The sequence below is a fragment of the Giraffa tippelskirchi genome, chromosome 2 (genome assembly GCF_054371585.1).
Source record: "Giraffa tippelskirchi isolate mGirTip1 chromosome 2, T2T-mGirTip1v1.2.pri, whole genome shotgun sequence".
NCBI lineage: Eukaryota > Metazoa > Chordata > Mammalia > Artiodactyla > Giraffidae > Giraffa > Giraffa tippelskirchi.
In genome coordinates, this window is record NC_137276.1 from 16770105 (window position 1) to 16788140 (window position 18036).

Genomic DNA, 18036 nt, shown 5'->3' on the forward strand with positions numbered 1-18036 from the left:
GGCATCACCAATGCAATGAACTTGGGCAAACTTCGGAAAATGGTGAGGGACAGGGAGGCCTGGTGTGCTGCAGTCCATAGGGTTGCAAAGAGTCAGACACAACTGGGTGACTGAATGACAAAAAATGGAGAAAGACTTTACTTTTCTCATGTAGAAATTGTAGTTCCTTGTATTAGAAGATATTCATTTAGATTTTAAATCTCCTGGCCTCTAGGGATAATGAAGACAGTGGCAGCACTTTTAATATCTGTTCATAGAAAGCTTCTCAGTTTGCCCTGGAAAGGGCTATGATTTTAGTATGTGTTCCCACCTTTTCTGTGTGTTGTGTTCCCACTTTTTCTGTGGGCTTCCCTAGTAGCTCAGCTGGTAAAGAGTCTGCGTGCAATGCAGGAGATCCTGGTTCCATTCCTGGGTCAGGAAGATCCACTGGAGAAGGGATAGCCTACCCACTCCAGTGTTCTTGGGCTTCCCTTGTGGCTCAGCTGGTAAAGAATTCACCTGCAATGCAGGAGACCTAGGTTCGATCCCTGGGTTGGGAAGATCCCCTGGAGAAGGGAAAGGCTACCCCACTCCTAGTATTCTGGCCTGGAGAATTCCATGGACTGTATAGTCCATGGGATCACAGAGAGTCAGGTACAACTGAGCGACTTTCACATCCCTCCTTTTCCTTGTTCCATCCAGGTGTCTACGAGGTTATGAACTGGTGAGGATTAACAAAGGTACAAGCTTCAGTAGTATGAAATGCTTTTGCACCTTACTGACTGAAAATTTGAGTCCGTTTCTGTGTCAATACAAAGCTAGTGCTTATTTTAGAAACATGTTTAGCATTCAAATAAGAAAGAATCATAAGCAACTTGCCTTGTGAATTCCATGAATAAAGGAAAGAAGAATTCTCTTTCATGTTCTTTGCCAACAGGGCAATCCCCTAGCGGGTGGGGGGACACCTGGTGACTTGTATCCTCATTCTAAAGTCCCTTTCCCTTCACTCAAGCTCTGTTTCTGCTGTGACAGCCTCCTTGCCTGAGACGGTTCTGGCAAATAGGTTCACAGCACGTGGAGGTGTGGCACCAGCAAAGACCCAGAAGAATCATGGGTTAGTTTCTTGGGAAGCAACTGCTGAGAAATGTTGCAGAAAACACAAATGAGCCCTCACAGACACCCCCAGACACAGGGAGGACTTGCAGTGTCCCCTCGAAATGGAGCCCACCTGTGTGATGCTCAGTCCCTAAGCCTCTCAGGCCAATGAATACTCCTTTCTCTGTGCTCCCCTCACTATTGGCTCATCACCATCTTGCTGAATTGAAATGAAGGCTTTTGAGGGTAGAAATGCCTTATTCTTAAGAATAGAAATGCCTTAAAATCTTACTCTTTTTTTTTTTTTTTTGTATCTCAGTTCAGTTCAATCTCTCAGTCGTGTCTGACTCTTTGCGACCCCATGGACTGCAGCACGCCAGGCTTCCCTGTCCAACATCAACTCCCAGAGCTTACTCAAACTCATGTCCATCGAGTCAGTGATGCCATCCAACCATCTCATCCTCTGTCATTCCCTTTTCCTCCCACCTTTAATCTTTCCCAGCATCAGGGTCTTTTTTAGTGAGTCAGTTCTTCACATCAGGTGGCCAAAGTATTGGAGTTTCAACTTTAGCATCAGTCCTTCCAGTGAATATTCAGGGCTGATTCTTTTAGGACTGACTGGTTGGGATCTCCTTGCAGTCCAAAGGACTCTCAAGAGTCTTCTCCAACACCACAGTTTAAAAGCATCAATTCTTCGGCGCTCAGCTTTCTTTATAGTCCAACTCTCACATCCATACATGACCACTGGAAAAACCATAGCCTTGACTAGATGGACCTTTGTTGACAAAGTGATGTCTCTGCTTTTTAATATGCTGTCTAGGTTGGTCATAACTTTCCTTCCAAGGAGGAAGCATCTTTTAATTTCATGGCTGCAGTCACCATCTGCAGTGATTTTGGAGCCCCCCAAAATAAAGTCTGACACTGTTTCCACTGTTTCCCCATCAATTTGCCATGAAGTGATGGGACCAGTGCCATGATCTTAGTTTTCTGAATGTTGAGCTTTAAGCCAACTTTTTCACTCTCCTCTTTCACTTTCATCAAGAGGCCCTTTAGTTCTTCTTCACTTTCTGCCATAAGGGTGGTGTCATCTGCATATAGTCTCTGCTTTTTAATATGCTGTCTAGATTGGTCATAACTTTCCTTCCAAGTATCATCTGCATATCTGAGGTTATTGGTATTTCTCCCGGCAATCTTCATTCCAGCTTGTGTTTCCTCCAGCCTGACATTTTGCTTGATGTACTCTGCATATAAATTATATAATCTGGGTGACAGTATACAGACTTGACATAGTCCTTTCCCGATTTGGGACCAGTCTGTTCCATGTCCAGTTCTAACTGTTTCTTCTTGACCTGTATACAGATTTCTCAGGAGGAAGGTCAGGTGGTCTGGTGTTCCCGTCTCTTTAAGAATTTTCCACAGTTTGTTGTGATCCACATAGTCAAAAGGTTTGGCATAGTCAATAAAGCAGAAGTAGATTTTTTTTCTGGAACTCTCTTGCTTTTTCGATGATTAGAGGAGTATAGGAGCTCAATAAATAATGATTGTATAATTCCATCATCACACTGGGGAAAACTCATAACCATTCTATTCCATTAACTGCTATTTTGCCAAGATCTTGGTTCTATAGACAGCACTGACCATGGATGGAAAAGGGGTACTCCTTAATGAATACACGTTGTATATGATACAATGTCTATGATACAGCAGATGGTCCACAAGTGTTCATGTCCTGCACATGAGCACAGTAATGGCTTCTTTTCAAGAAGCACAGAATTGTCCTTGATTGGACTCCAGTCACCTAGTTTACAGATCATGCTTTGTGCCACCTTTGATCCTAACATTGAGACTGGCTTCTCTGAAGAGTCGTGAAAAAGGAACATCTCTGCTGGGCTTTTCAATAATCTGGTAAAATATTCCATGTACTGAACTTGAGTGATAACTCTTTGTGTGCAAGTCAAGGTGAAGTTTATGACATCTCACATTTGGTTGTTCAGAGGTGCACTTTGACTTGGGAAGCCAGGGGCAGGAGGGAAGGGGTAAGTGTGAATTAGCAAGCTGTGGGCCAAAGGCAACGTTTTCTCTGTATATTATGACCTTGACTTGTATAATATCGTTGGTGATACTTGAAGGCACCCAGCAGAGTGCCCTTTTCTCCTGCATCAGAAAGGCAGGTGAAGGCTATGCCAGGCCCATTCCCCTGGACTTTCCCCATCATCTCCTTTCCGCTCCTCCTGGCTCAAGGCTCTGTGGGTGGTGACTTCTAGGGAGGCCCAGAAGCTCCAGTGATTTCTCAGGCTCTGGCTGATTCTGCCTGGGTGGTCTTTTATTCTTCCCATGTTTCTCTATTTTTACATCTTCAGTATTTCTATCCCTTGGATAGGGTTGAAGTCATTATGTGTGGTTTTAATTGAGTGTCGACAGTACTGGATATAACACATTCAACAACTGCTTTATCAGGGCTTGAATTTGGAGCGTCATTTCAGTCCCTGTGACTGTTTCGGAGTGATCTTCCTTGTGGGTTTTGAGTTCAGCAATTGCCATGATCCTCTTTCAAAAGGAGCAATGATTGTAGAGGTTCCTCAGTTCTGAGTAAAGGAACCTGAATACTCTCTCCCCATTAGGAGAAAATGCATTTATAGTGAATGAATACTGACTACTGTATGCTCAGTCGTGTCCAACTCTTTGCAACCCCCTGTGCTATAGCCTGCCAAGCTCCTCTGTCCATGGATTTTCCCAGGCAAGAATACTGGAGTGGGTTGCTGTTTCCTACTCCAGGGGATCTTTCCAACCCAGGGATCGAACCCTCATCTCTTGTGCCTCCTACGTTGGCAGGCCAGTCATGTGCTACCATAGCAGCGGTGTTGGTGTCAGAGTTTAGTTCTATTATTTAGCTGTTATGTTTTCCTTCTCTTCTCTTATTTAGAAGTCCTTACATGTAGCTAACATTTCATACTTGTCTGTATTGCACTCACCGCCCCTACCCCACCTCCGTATATGTGGGCTTATGTCACAAGTTAGAGTGCTTATAAATAAACACGACCCTTCCCCTGGCAGATCTCACAGTCTCTCAAACAAGTTTTAATGTGTGTGGTTCCTTTAAGAGGCTGACTTTTGTAGGGGAGGGATAGAAGGGAACAGTATAATTGACCATATAATATTTTGTTGTCCCAAATCCAGTTTCAAACGTTTAATATTTGTTCCCAATTAGACGCTCATGGAACTAAAATAAGAAATCAGAAAATTGAAGTCCTCTTCCTTTTTGTACTGGCCAGTGGCCTTCAAGCTAAGAAAGGTTTTTACAGATGGGCATTTGCAATCAATTTGGTGAAAGGAAACTTACTCTGAGCCCCCAGTGAGCACCATATCCCCCACCCATAAAAAGATTTTCACTCGTGTTAGACCAGTATTATAAAACAGTTACTCAATTATTGTATTTTGAATTTTGTCAATAAGAAATTTGTACTTTCTCTTGTTATAGTAGTACCTACATAATATCCTTGATTTTTACCTAGCGATATGCTGTAGAATGAAGGGACCAGAAAACTTTTCTGTAAAAGGCAGATAGTAAATATTACAGGATTTGTAGCTGTATGGTCTGTGCAGCAGTGACTCAACTCTGCCACTGTGGTGTGAAAGCAGCCACAGACTGTAAACAGATGGGCGTGGCTGTATTCTAACAAAACTTTATTTATGGTCACTGAAATTTGAATTTTGTATGATTTTCAGGTGTCACAAAATCATCTTCTTTGAATATTCTTTCAACCACTGAAAAATGTAAAATACTTTCTTAGCATGAAGGCCGTACAGAAACAGGGGTGAGCTCAGTCCAGCCCGTGGGTCACCGTTTGCTGACCCCAGTCCTAGAGGATCTGGAGAGGAGGCAGTAACCCCCTAATGCCTCAGTGACTAGGTCAGCTCACTAACAAAGCTGAAATAATACCAGACCAGGTAGCATCTGGCCTGGTGACAAACTCCCTTCCCACCACTGTCGTGGGGCACGCCTGTTCCCATGGGCCACTCCTTGGCTGGGAGGGATGGAATATCCAGCACCATCATCCCACAAACCTAGTTCTCTAAAATCTGTCTAGGAAACAGTTTCTTCAGAATGCAACATCAGCCCTGGGCCCCTTCCAGCTCCTAGTTGGAAGGTCTTTCCAAGGATGGAGAAATTGAAACAGCTGCAGGATTTTTTTTTTTCCTTCTAGAATCATCCAGCGAGGGGGTGAGTTCAGGACTCTGGCAGCTCCTGTGTAAGTGCTGAGCAGCGAAAGACAAATCTGGGAACGAATCTGGAGCAAACCCTACTACTCCCCAACCAGCAAGACGGGCCTCACAGAGCCAAGGCTTGCAGCGCCGGCCTTTATGTCAAGGCCAAGGCTGGGGAAGGGGAGACTCTCAGAGAGTTTTCCAGGACACACTGGGTTCTCCGTCCCTCAGCTGGGTGTCTGTGAAGACCCTTCTGGGGCAGCTGCACGTCTGCAGCTCCCCATGTGAGACCTGTCCTCATGGGCAGGCCTGGTGCCCCGGGCAGGATGGTTCCGTGCCAGAGGGTTGGCCGGCTGTAATGTTTGTTTCACGGAGAGAGTTTCCAGAAACACTTTTTCCCTTTCTGCTTGAATGACCAAGTTTCAGAAAAATCCAATGATAATGTGCAGGCGTTTCAAATTTGTGACTTGAGCTAGGATGTTTGGGGTCACGTTGCCTAGGAGATATAAGGGGTGGGCATGTTAAGGTCTATGAAATAACCAGCAAAATGTCCTCCCCGGCCCAAAATGCTGAAGCCACAGCCTGAGGAGTGGGAGAGGATTTGGCATGTAGAGTTTGTGAGATGGTTTGAATCAACGGAACTGGTGTTTCTCTTTGACACTAGACAGAAGCCCTCCAAGGGCAGGCCTCCTACCCTCTGAGATACAGGCGGGTGTGATCTCGGGGTCCCAGTCAATCTCCTATCCACTGTGGACCCAGGTCTGGCTGATTTTACAAGCAGAGAAGGGCAAAATTATCTTGCTGTTTGGCCTTGGGAGAAGGGTGGCGGTGGGGGGTGTGTGTGTGTGTGTGTGCGCGTGCACGCTCGCATTGACAGGTAACCATGGTAACGAAGGCTTGGGGACTTCCAAGACTAAGAGCAGGGTATGGAGGCAGAGCTCTCGGGCTCTGGCCTTTGTCTTCCAAGTTTCTGTCCTCTCTGTTGGCCACCACGTGTATGTCCTAGAATTTCATCATTCGGGGCAACCAGGGGTATTTTGAAGTATTAGCGTTGAAAGGTTTAAAAAAAGAGGGGCAGGAAGAGTTAATGACATTTTCCTCCTTACTGTGCATTTCCTGCAGTTCAGGTTTGCAAAATAATAACTAGAATTTTATAAGCAAAGAGATTATATTTTAAACATACGTTGCATCTGTTCAGCGGAGTACATGCAGCTGTTCAAAAGAACAAGGCACATCCGTGTGCCCAAAGTGGATCTCCAAGGGGCCTTGACAAGTGAAACTAGCAAGGTTCAGAATGCCATCAATAGTCTAAGCTTACTAGTATAAAAGAGCTTTCCCTGTATTTTTTTAATGTTATGTTTTTTATATAGACTAGTATGCATCAGAAGTCTCTGGTAAGACACATAGTCCTTTGATAGTAGTTTCCAGCGAAGGGGCTAGTGTTGGGGGTTCTGAGTTGGGAGGGAAGCTTTTCATCGTCTGCGTTTGTGCTGCTGTTTGATATGAATAAATAAATAAACAAATGAGTATATTTTTACCATGTGCCTGCATACATTCCATTTTTCCAGTAAAAATTTAATAAAAATAGAAGAAAGTACACAAAAGAAGTCATTGAGAAGGTATTTGGCATCATGGAAGCTTCCGGAGCTGGTCACCCTCAGCCTGCTCTGGACACTGAGATATGGAGAAAAAAGCAAAAGAAAATACTGGGTTATTTCACTCATGGCAAGCCCTGCCCCTCTCACCCCACCCAGCCCCATGCAGCTTCCCTTATCTGAGCCATAAATCCTGGGCCAAACAATGGCAAGACAGTCCAGCGCTGGACTTGGTGTTTACAGAGGGAAAATCTGGGAACCTGTTGGCATGAATCATGGTGCCTGGGGCTTCTGGGCTGGAAGGGAGGGCTTCCAAGGTGGCTCTGGGCCTGCCCAGGTGACTGCCCAGGGACCAAGGAGAAAGACCAGTGATCATTCTCAGGGTTAAACTCTCCAACTGTCCTGAGATTCTCCACAAAACCATTCTTAACAGCATCCCTTTCCAAGTCCAAGGAGAAGCTTCGATTTGGAACAAATTACTCAGGAATTTTGCTTGTTTCATCCAAGTTTAGGAAAAGAGACCTTTGTTGCTGTTGTCTCTACAGGATGTGACTTGCTGGGGAGAAGTTAATGGAGTGATTCTCGTGGGGAGAGGCCGTTCAATACAGTAGAACTCATCCATATTACCCACACACAGGAATCCTATTTAATTCGCTAGGTTTATGAGCTGTATAGTGGCTTTTTTTATCCCCCCCCCCCCCCCAAGAAGGATAAGCTTCCCTCTGCTCTTGGGCTGTTTAAAAAAAAAAAAAATATGGCATAAACACAGGGAATTTTCCATGGCCCAGATTCTGACCTTGGTAAATCATCTTTTTTTTGGACCGATGAGGGGTCTTGCGCTGCCGGTCTGCTTTCTTCAGAATCAGCATTTACAGCTGCCCACACCAGAAGCCTTTAATTTTATGATCTGCCTGCTCCCAGCTGAGCTGACTTTCTTCCCAAGATGGCGGCCAAGGCCCTGCATCTTCTTCCCGACTCTCCTTCCTCAGCGCAACCCCACCTGGCTTTCTCCTTTGAGGACTGAGCGTGTCGACAAGGCGGACCGAGAAAAGTTTTCAGCGTTATTTTAGCGGCTCTGCCCAGTGGCAGGTGGGGAGAGATGAGAGGGAAGGGCTGAGCCCCACACTTGGCCTTCACCAACCAATCTCCTCGCTGTCGACCCTGTGGGAGGCCCCGCAGACACCAGCCTGCCGGAGTGAGTTAACTTGAAGCATTCCTGCGGCCCCCAGATATATCTCACGGTCATGGGAAATGTAGAGGTTAGTTTATTGTTGCCTGACTGCTGCCTGGGTCTTGTTGGCTAGAGAAGGCCCTTTGGAGGAAGCAGGATTTGCACTGGGCTTTAACAGATGGAAAGGATTTATGGTGGTGGGGGTGGGGGGAATTCAGATAAAAGGAAATATTGCAAATAAAAGTTTAGGAATGGGAAGAGAGCCACACCGTGGGTGCTTTTGACAAACTGGGCGACTTCCAACGGTTAAGATATAGAAGGGGACCTAGGTCTCTTCCCCCACAGTTTCAGTCCCTGCTGCTGTGTAAAGATGAAGCCAAGCATCAGACTAAACTCAGCTGCACCCCAAATATCCGTGAGCCAAAAGATACAATAAGAGCCTTAATCTGTTCTACAGGCCTGATGAAGCCCCCGCTTTCTGGTGTTCACTGGTTCTTCCCACCAGGCACTTCGCTGAAGGCAGTTTCGAGAAAATGCTCGTGGGAGAATTAGGTGCCCTAGTGGTCCATCCAGTAGTGAGCGAATCTCAGACCCGATTCATGTGAGAGTGGAGGCTCTGAAACAGAATTTCTAGCTACTCTATTTGTGGGAGCACCACTCATGTCAAGCAGTGAAACAGTTTCAGCATCCTTGGGGTCTTTCAGCTAACCAAAACCTCTGGTGTGTATAATCTGTTTAGGGTACTTTAAACATGAGCCCCTCCCACCCTGGAGTGTGGATTTAGGCTAACTTACTTGCACACACATATATTGTACTGTTCAAAGAAGAGTGTGAAAGTGGATTCTAGGCAGTATTATAGGACCCTCGGATATCTGAGAACAGCTATATTTGGAGTTTGGATAAAACCTGAGAGACCCACCCCTCTGATTATCTATTAGTGGTGTGGAAACTATGGGTCAGGAAGGTTGATCAGCTTGCCTGAGGTCACCCTGCTTGGTGGTGCTGAAAGAGGACAGGGTATCTCAGTTCTTCCCATTATGACCTTCTGCATCCTGCATCTGGGCAAGAGTTGCCAAAATGAGTAAGAAATAGTCATGTTCATTTGTTGGGTATGATCACTGTTTTTTTTTTAAATTTTTATTTTATATTGGAGTGTAGTGGAACAATGTCATGTTTCAGGTGTACAGCAAAGTAATTCAGTTGTACATGTACATGCATCTATTCTTTTCCAAATTCTTTTCCCATTTAGGTTATTATAAAGTGTTGAACAGAGTTCCCTATGCTATACAGTAGGTCCTTGTTGGTTATTTATTTTAAATATAGTAGTGTGTACACATCAATCCCAAATCCTAGTCTGTCCTTCCCCTTCCCCACTGGTAACCATAAGTTCATTCTCTAAGTCAGTGAGTCTTTTTCTTTTTTGTATGTGAGTTCATTTGTATCACTTTTTAAAGATTATGCATGTAAGTGACATCATATAATATCTTTTTCTTACTTAGTAGGATAATCTCCAAGTCCATCCATGTTGATGCATATGATATTATCTCATTCTTTTTAATAGCTGAGTAATATTCCATTGCATATATGTATCATATCTTTTTTATTCATTCATCTGTATGATCATTGGTGTTGAATGTAAAAAGATTTTACCTGACAGAGACATGTTGGGGTATTTATGCATATTGCAGAACTTAACTGTATTTTTAACAGATTTGTTTTCAATACTTCAGCAAAAATAAGTGGAACAGGAGATGAAATAAGAATGCCAAAATGCTTAGAAGTGTTGAAAAATGATGAAACTCAATCGTGGGTTCATGGGGAGTTCATTTTACTATTCCTACTTTATATATTTGAAGTTTTTCATTAAAAATAAATTTTATTTAAAATTTTCATTAAAAGTTGTTAAAAATCAGCAATAAGTTTCCACACCCAGCCAAGGAATCCACAGTCACAAGGAAGACGTGTAGTTGCCAGTCATAATCAGTTTTCATGAAAGACAGGATTTTTGTCCCTAATGTGCTGGTGCTGTACTTATTAAATAGTGGCATCCTTTTCTGAGCCATCTACCCTGTGAGGCAGGTGGAGCCTCTTAGGTCCTCCACCACTAGGGCCATGCAGCACTGGCTTGGCTCTCATCCAGTTGTGGAATCCCACTTCTGTGATTCTGGCTTCTGGTCTCTGCTCTCTGTGTGCAGCAGAGTACCTTAATGTGTTCATGTAGTTGGTTACTCCAAGAGCCATGCTGCAGCCTGGCCTGCAAGGGTGGGAAGAAGTAAGCTTTCTGTTGGTAGCAAGTGTGCATATCTTCCGGTAGGTGTGTGCATTTGCACTGACTGCTGCTAAAAAGGACACAGTTAGAAAAGGGTGAAGAGCAGTCTTTCTCCCCAGCCCCTCTGCCCGCCTCTGCCTCCTTGCCAGGGAGCCGCCAGAAAGGCTGCGGAATGACCTGAAATTAACTTGCAAGTTCAAGTAGAGCCTCCATTCCCCTCTCCCTGGCAATTAACAGTGATTTACTGGAGGTTACATTCTAGTGTGGCCTCTGGCCTTCTGTTATCAGCAGCTTCGGGGACTGGGGCTCATTATTGGTCAGTTCCTGGCTGCTCTGCAAACAAGCCTTTTCACATTTAGCTCTTGCCCACAACCACATCCTGTCCCTTTAGTACCGGACGGCACTGGGCTGCCCTGGGGTTAAATCGAGCAGGGGTGTGAGATGGAGGCGGCCGCCCTAGACAGATGGACCAAATCACCGAGTCATTTTTCCCTTGGCATTTTGGAGATGGGATGCTCCCTGAAGTTTGCTCTCCATGACACGTCTTCAGAGAACACAAAGTCAGCCTGATAGGAGTCTAAGTCCCAGAATGTCTGTCTGCAAACAGCTGATGCTGTTTTGCCCTGGCACAGACGGAGCATTTCCAGAAGGCTATTTGTCTTCTCGCCTTTTGTCAAGAAGACTCCCGTTACACAGAAGAGATGGGAAGTCACCCAAAGCTCTGTTTTCCCTTTGGCTCAGCCAGAAGGTGACGTGTGGGCTGTCCCTCCCACACATCAGGGGCCGTGTTCATGGGCGTGCAATGGCCCAGCCATCTTAGCTCAGCAGCTCAGCCCCGCCGATAAATGTTAATAGTATGAGAAAACACTGGAGGAGCCTTGATCTGTCAAAGATGAAGCATCTCTCTTATAATGCAGGACCAGGAAAAAGCCAAAGCACTGCTATGTGTCCAGATAAGAATAATTGCCTCCCCTCCTTTACCTCTTTGGACTACCTCGAAAGGCAAAGCTCATGTTTCCTATTCTTTACAACTTTAGCCTATGTTTGGGGTATATTTTCTTTCCCCCCCTTTTTGGCTTGGGTTTTGGTTTTCTGTTTCCATTTTCAGAAACCCTATAGGAAGCATACTGGGCACAAATAAGTGACCTGTTCAAAGGCAGTGATTCTTGGGACTTCCCTGCTGGTCCAGTGGCTAAGACTGCATGCTCCCAGTGCAGGAACCCTGGGTTTGATCCCTGGTCAGGAACTCGATCCCACATGCTGCAATTAAGAGTTCACATACCACAACGAACCTGGTGCAGCCAAATGAGTAAGTAAATATTCAAAAGCAGCAACAACAAAAAAATAAAGGCCATGATTCTTTCTTGCCTTCCATCCATCATCACTTTGCCCATTGGTTTTGAGGTCCCTACATAGCCCTCCCTGCTGGAAGGCTGTGTGCTTTCTCCCGACAGAATCCCGACCAGCGCTGCCTTTTCACAACCCTGCCTCAGTTGGTGTCTTTCACGAGTATCTCGGCATCTTTCCCTTTTGTTCAGAGACAGAATCTTGTTACTGGTAACTGAGACTCACAGCTCTTTTCTGTAATTAATGAATCTGCTCACTAAACAGTCATGCTGGGAACATCTTTATTGTCAGTCTAAGCCCCAAAGATATAGGTAGTTACAAATGCATGATGGGCATCTCAATGATGCTAAAGGCAAAGGTGCCCCTTAAATTGACTGTAGTAACTGGATTTGGACAGACTTGGCTGGAAAGGCCTTGTGAGGGTCATGAGCTCTGTGGGGACTGCAGTGGTGGGTGGGGACTAGTTCCTTGGAAGCTACTGGAAGTAGTTTTCTGCCTTGCATTAAGATTATGTTTCTCAAACTGGGCCCTAGATATTGTTTGTTTCTAAGCTGTCTTTGATGATGTAAATTTTCATTTTGATAATAATTTATCAAACTGTTTTAAGCCTCTTCTGGATCATCTGGATGGCTACCTGTCAGTCAGTCAGTCAGTTAAGTCATTCAGTTGTGTCTGACTCTTTGCAACCCCATAGACTGAAGCACGCCAGGCTTCCCAGTCCATCACCAACTCCAAGAGTTTACTCAAACTCATTTCCATTGAGTCGGTGATGCCATCCAACCATCTCATTCTCTGTCATCCCCTTTTCCTCCTGCCTTCAATCTTTCCCAGCATCAAGGTCTTTTTCAGTGAGTCAGTTCGTCACATCAAGTGGTCAAAGTATTGGAGTTTTAGCTTCAGCATCAGTCCTTCCAATGAATATTCAGGACTGATTTCCTTTAGGATGGACTGGTTGGATCTCCTTGCAGTCCAAGGAACTCTCAAGAGGGCTACCTATGACTAGTCTCAATTACACTTACTGTCAAGTTGGTGCCCAAGAAGGACCAAAAATACTCATATGGGGCTTCCCTGATGGTCCAATGGTTAAGACTCCATGCTTCCAGAGCAAGGGGAATGGGTTCAATCCTTGGTAGAGGAGCTAAGATTCCACATGCCTGTATGGTGTGGCAAAAAAAACAAACACAAAAACCCTCATATGAACTGGATTCCCTGGAGGGACCATAGGGTTATGCTTAGAGGGGATTCCTGAATTGTTAGCTTAGGAATGGAAGAGAACAATACACATGTCTCAACACTTCTGCACATTTTATGTCTATTACACTGTATTGTATGTTACTGTGAGTCAAACAGGGCTCAGACAAGTTAGTTGCTTTCTTTGCCAAAATGATTCCAATGATTTAATAAGTATGTATACAAAGAATGGGAAGAAGGAATTCTTGCCTATTGAGAGCTCTGGGTGTTGAAGTTGTGTTTTCAAGTCATTGGCCTTGTAAAACATGAATTGTTAGGAGTTTCTGGAGAGGACGTAGGGTTCATCAGACAACTGCTAATGCCCAGCCTCTGTCTGAGTTGTGAACTTGAGCTTGTGGCTGGAACAGAGGTGGGCCTCAAATTGCTGGTTTCCATGCACCACACCCAGCTAACTCTTGTGTGAGTCTGTTTTCATCCTCACCTCTGCTCCAAGCCATTTATGAGTTCCTATTACCAACTGGATGCTTTACCTGGGCAGCAAAGTAAACACGCCTCCACCTGGCTGGCAAGTCTCACCCCATGAGAGTCTCATCTCACTGTTCCCCTGCCAGAAGCATGTGCTCCTTCCTCATGCAGCCTCCAAAGCTCCCATCTTACCTCTCTCATCACCTTCTTGAACGCTGCCTTGGCCCCATCTCCATTTGTCCAAGCCCCTACCACCCAGCCCAGTCCAGACACCATTTTACCCTCTCGGATCACTCTCACTCTGATCACTTGTCACTCTTCTTTCCTGCCCCCTAGAATAGCAATCATGTGGACCTGGCACATTCTTGAGTTGTGGGTGGTGAGCGGATGGGTTTGTCCCCCGCTTCCAGGTTATGTGCTCTTGGGTGGGAGGCAGGTTTCAACTCAGTCCTAATGTGGCTTTGTCTCCTTCTAAGATGCCCTTCATAGCACCTGTATTTATTTGTTCACTCATGGATTCATTCGTTTGCTTACTCGTTCATGTAAAAGACTTCTATTGAGTAACTACTATGTGCCAGCCACCAAATTTGGCACTGTGAGTAAGCAGTGATCAAGACAGACGTGGAGGAGTATCCCTCATGAATCTTATAGGCTGGAGGACTGAGGGGGGAACTTAGGAAGGAGAGGCAGGTCTTAACAAGCCTTGACAGCTCAGGAGTATTATGATAGAAGGAGTCTGGAAACCCCAGAACACACTACAGAGGAGTGTCAGTTATTGGCTGTATATGACTTAGCACCCTTCTTGAACCAATGGTTTAGTACACTTAACACCCTTGGACTCTCGCTGTTAATCCTGTCTGCTCATGTGAATCAGCTGGGGAGCCTCCGGGTGCTTGGGCCCAACAAGAAAGAGTCTGACATATTTGGTCTGGGGCATAAATATTGTTAAGAAAACAAAGCTCATGGTCCAAGGGGGAGCAGAAAGACCCAAAGGCCCCCCCGCATCCTGTCCTCATATACCCCCTGAGAAGTAAGGGCTTTGTTCAGTGCTGGGGCCACAGGTGAGAGGGCTCAGAGAAGCTTGTTGGGGCTTCCATGGGCCCTGTTGTGGATACCCCCAAACGTTATGCTCGAATCCTAACCCTCAGAATTGGCCTTACTCAGAAACATGGTCTTTGCCGATGCAATTCAGTTAAGATTCAGTGGTCCTACTGTATTAGGATGGGCCCTTCTCCAATAAGGATGAAATGTCCTTATAAAGAAGAGGGTGGTTTAGGATCCAGACACACAGGGAGGATGGCAGAGACACAGGTCAGACCGATGCAGCTGCAGCCAAGGAATGCTGAGGCTTGCCAGTAACCACCAGAAGCTAAAAAGAGACAAGAAAGTGTTCTTCCCTGGGTACATCACAGGGAGCACCATCCTGTCAACACCTGATGTGGGACTTCAGCCTCCAGGGCTGGGAGAGAAGACATTCCTGTTGATTGAAATCATCATTCCGTGGTATTTTGTCATGGCAGCCTTGGAACCTAATACAGACCCTGGGGGTCATGCCCAGGGGAAGAGCAATGCCAGGCTCCCTACTTGATCTCGGTAGCAGGAGCCCAGAGGCAAACCCTCAGCAAGTGTCACAGCTGTGACTTTCTTGACTTTTTTTTTTTTATCAAGACTGCAGCCTGCACGGGAGAAAGTCGGCAAGGGAGAAGGCGACTCCTTTCTGTTAATGGACAGCGTGGCTCTCACTTAATCAGTCCCACAGCTACAACTGCTGATCATTACTACGGCTTCATCATCAAGTCAGTGGCTCTACCAGGGTTCTGGGTGGGGAAAGAGCGTGTACTCTGGGGCCCTGGCTGTCACCCCATCTGCGTCACATCAGCTGTGTGGCTTTGAGAAGTGTGGCTTGGAGACCTTTGTCTCCCCCTCTGTAAAGTGGGGTTAATAATAGATTCCACGCAGGGTTGTCGTGAGGATTAAATAAAATGTGAGCAGAACACCTTGGTAAGACAGCTGTCACATGACAGCACCGTCATTTTAGTGATTTGAAGAGAGCAGGCTGAATGGTGGAGGAAAACATCCTCTGGCTTGATCAGGGAAGCTCCCCCCAACCCCCTTGCCAACCTCAGTGTGTGGATGAACCCAGGTGGCAGGGCAAAGATCTGAGCTTGGATTTTGGTTCTATCATGAGTGACCTCTGAGACCTTAGGAAAGTTACTTTCCTCAGCGTCCTCAACTTTAAGATTGGCTAACAAAATCTATATGATGGTGGCAGATGAAATGACACAGTGTCATTAGTCAGTGTTGGCCAGGGACTCATCGGAAGGGACAGGAAGGGCCAGGACTCAGAACCAGAGCAGGGGCTCAGCCTGGTTCCTAGGCAGTGGGGCTGCTGGGGGCTCAGGGTGCTGACTCTGGAATGGGGTAGCTGTCCTGACTCTGGCCTTGCGACGTACATGCTGCAGGTTTCTCTAGGATGGGAAGCCAGTGGGCTCAAGAGAACCTTCCAAGAGCCACAAGTTGGAATCTCTGACTCTGGCATTTCTTCCGGGGTGGCCTCACCCTGACTTCCCAATTTTCCCGGTTCTCTGCTCCTGTGTCCAGCATGCTCCTGCAAGACAGCTCCCAGGGCATGAGCGGCTCAGACCCCATCACCATCAAGTGGGGAGCAGAGCCTGGCAGGGGGCATCCTGGGTGTGTTCTTCTCCCCTGGGCTCTGTGCAGCTGTCTTGTCCGCACCTGTCGGTAGCCCGCCTTCTAGAAGCCCTGGGCCCACCACCTGGTCAGCTTTTTGTGAAAGTTTACTGTTGTTTATAGCCAAAATGGAGGGCTCTATTTCGCCAGAGTGGATGTTTTAAAATTCAGAGGTTTTTACCTGCTTGATTTTAAATCTAATCAGATTCTTCTAATCTAGTGGAAAATCAGAGCTTTCCAACCAGGCTAAATCTTTGTAAACAAGTCTGTTCCTTACTGGGCTCTTTGTTTCACAAGCTGTGTATGAGTATTCTGCTCTAGTTCTATGAGTTGAAGGCTAGTATGTTAGTTACCTGTGCGTGTGTGTGTTAGTCACTCAGTCGTGTCCAACTCTGCAACCCCGTAGACTGTAGCCCACCAGGCTCTTCTGTCCATGGAATTCTCCAGGCAAGAATACTGGAGTGGGTAGCCATTCCCTTCTCCAGGGGATTTTTCCAGTCCAGGGATTGAACCCAGGTCTCCTGCACTGCAGGTGGATTCTTTACCCTCTGAATCACCTAGGATTGCAGCAACAAATGACGACAAAATAGGTGACTTAAAATGCCAGATTCTTATTCTCTCACTATTTTGGGGGACATAAATCTGAAATCAAGGTGTCAGCAGGGCCATGGCCCCTCTGATAGCCCTAAGGGAGAATTGTTTCTTGCCTTTTCTTATTCTGGGTGGGGCCTGGCATTCCTTGGCTGTGGGTACCACTGCAGTGTCTGTCCCGCCTTCACATGGCCTTCTTCCCTCTCTTTTTAAAAACTTTTTTTTGATGTGGACCATTTTTAAAGTCTTTATTGAATTTGTTATAATATTGTTTCTGTTTTATGTTTTGGTTTTTTGGCTGCCAGGGCTCTTAGCTCCCTGACCAGGGATTGAACCCTCAACCCCCACACTGGAAGGCAAAGTCTTAACCACTGGACCCGCAGGGAAGTCCAAGAGCTCCCTCTCTTTCCTTCAGTGATATCAGTCACTGACTTGGATTTAGAGTCCATCTGAAATCCAGGATAACCTTATTTTGAGATCTGTAATTACATTAGTAAAGGCCCAATTCCAAATAAAATCACTTCCATGGATACCAGGGATTAGGACTTGGATGTATCTTTCTGGGGGCTTCTATTCAACCCACTACAAGGGGTAATAATAACATTTATTGAGTAATGTTTTGTGTCTGGTGGTTTTCACATGTTACTTCACTGAATCCCCACACCAATTCTGTGAAATAGGTACACTTTCTTCCCACTTTTGTAGGTGGGAAAACTAAAGTTTGGAAAAGTTGTCAAACTAGTTGAAGTTCAAACAGCTTGTTAGTGCAGCCACTGATCTCTAGCCTAGCTCTTTCCACTAAACTGGAGTCATCCTTCGTAAGAGGGAGAGAAATGAACAACTACCATAGTAAAATGGCCATAGAAAAAACATATGGGTTTTCTGCCACTCATTCATGCATGGAGAACCACAGAAGAATATTGGGACATTAAGAATATCAGGAATTTTTTACCCTGGAATATTAGTCATAAAAAAAGAATGAAATTTTGCCACTTGCAGCAACGTGGATGGATTTGGAGGACATTGTGCTAAGTGAAATAAGTCAGATAAAGGACATACTGTATGGTATCACTCATGTGAAATCTAAAAAAGACAACAAATAGTGAATAAAACAAAAAAATTGGAGCAGATATAGAGAACAAACTAGTGGTTATCAGTGGGGACTGGGGGAAAGAGGAATAATACAGGGGTAGGGGGAAAAAGAATAGCAGGAATTTTGTAATGATGTTCATCTAAAAGTTGCTGAAAGCTAATGTAACTAGAGCAAAAGAATTTATACCAAAGGGTGTTGATGGGTACCCCAAGAGGGCCATACCCAGTTTATTTAGTCGTTGAATCTAAAGGTCTAACACATATTTGCGTGCGTGCTAAGTTGCTTCAGTTGTGGCTGACTGTGACCCTATGGACTGTAGCCCACGAGGCTCCTCTGTCCATGG

The 18036-nt window shown here is 45.5% G+C and overlaps 1 protein-coding gene across 19 annotated transcripts in view; it reads left to right on the forward strand.

Annotated features, from left to right (window-relative positions):
• The window catches only part of AFAP1L2 (actin filament associated protein 1 like 2), a 143402-nt gene that overhangs the window by 58065 nt on the left and 67301 nt on the right, over positions 1–18036 (forward strand). For 3 of the 19 annotated variants that reach the window (XM_081538140.1, XM_081538132.1, XM_081538109.1), the window contains exon 2: positions 14987–15114. The exons of 12 other annotated variants lie outside the window; for them this stretch is intronic. The gene's annotated coding sequence lies outside the window, so the exon portion shown is untranslated. Of the gene's footprint in view, positions 1–7419; positions 8135–14986; positions 15115–18036 lie in introns of those variants that run through there. 4 more of the 19 variants (XR_014068133.1, XM_081538126.1, XM_081538108.1 and 1 more) reach the window with 2 other exon arrangements.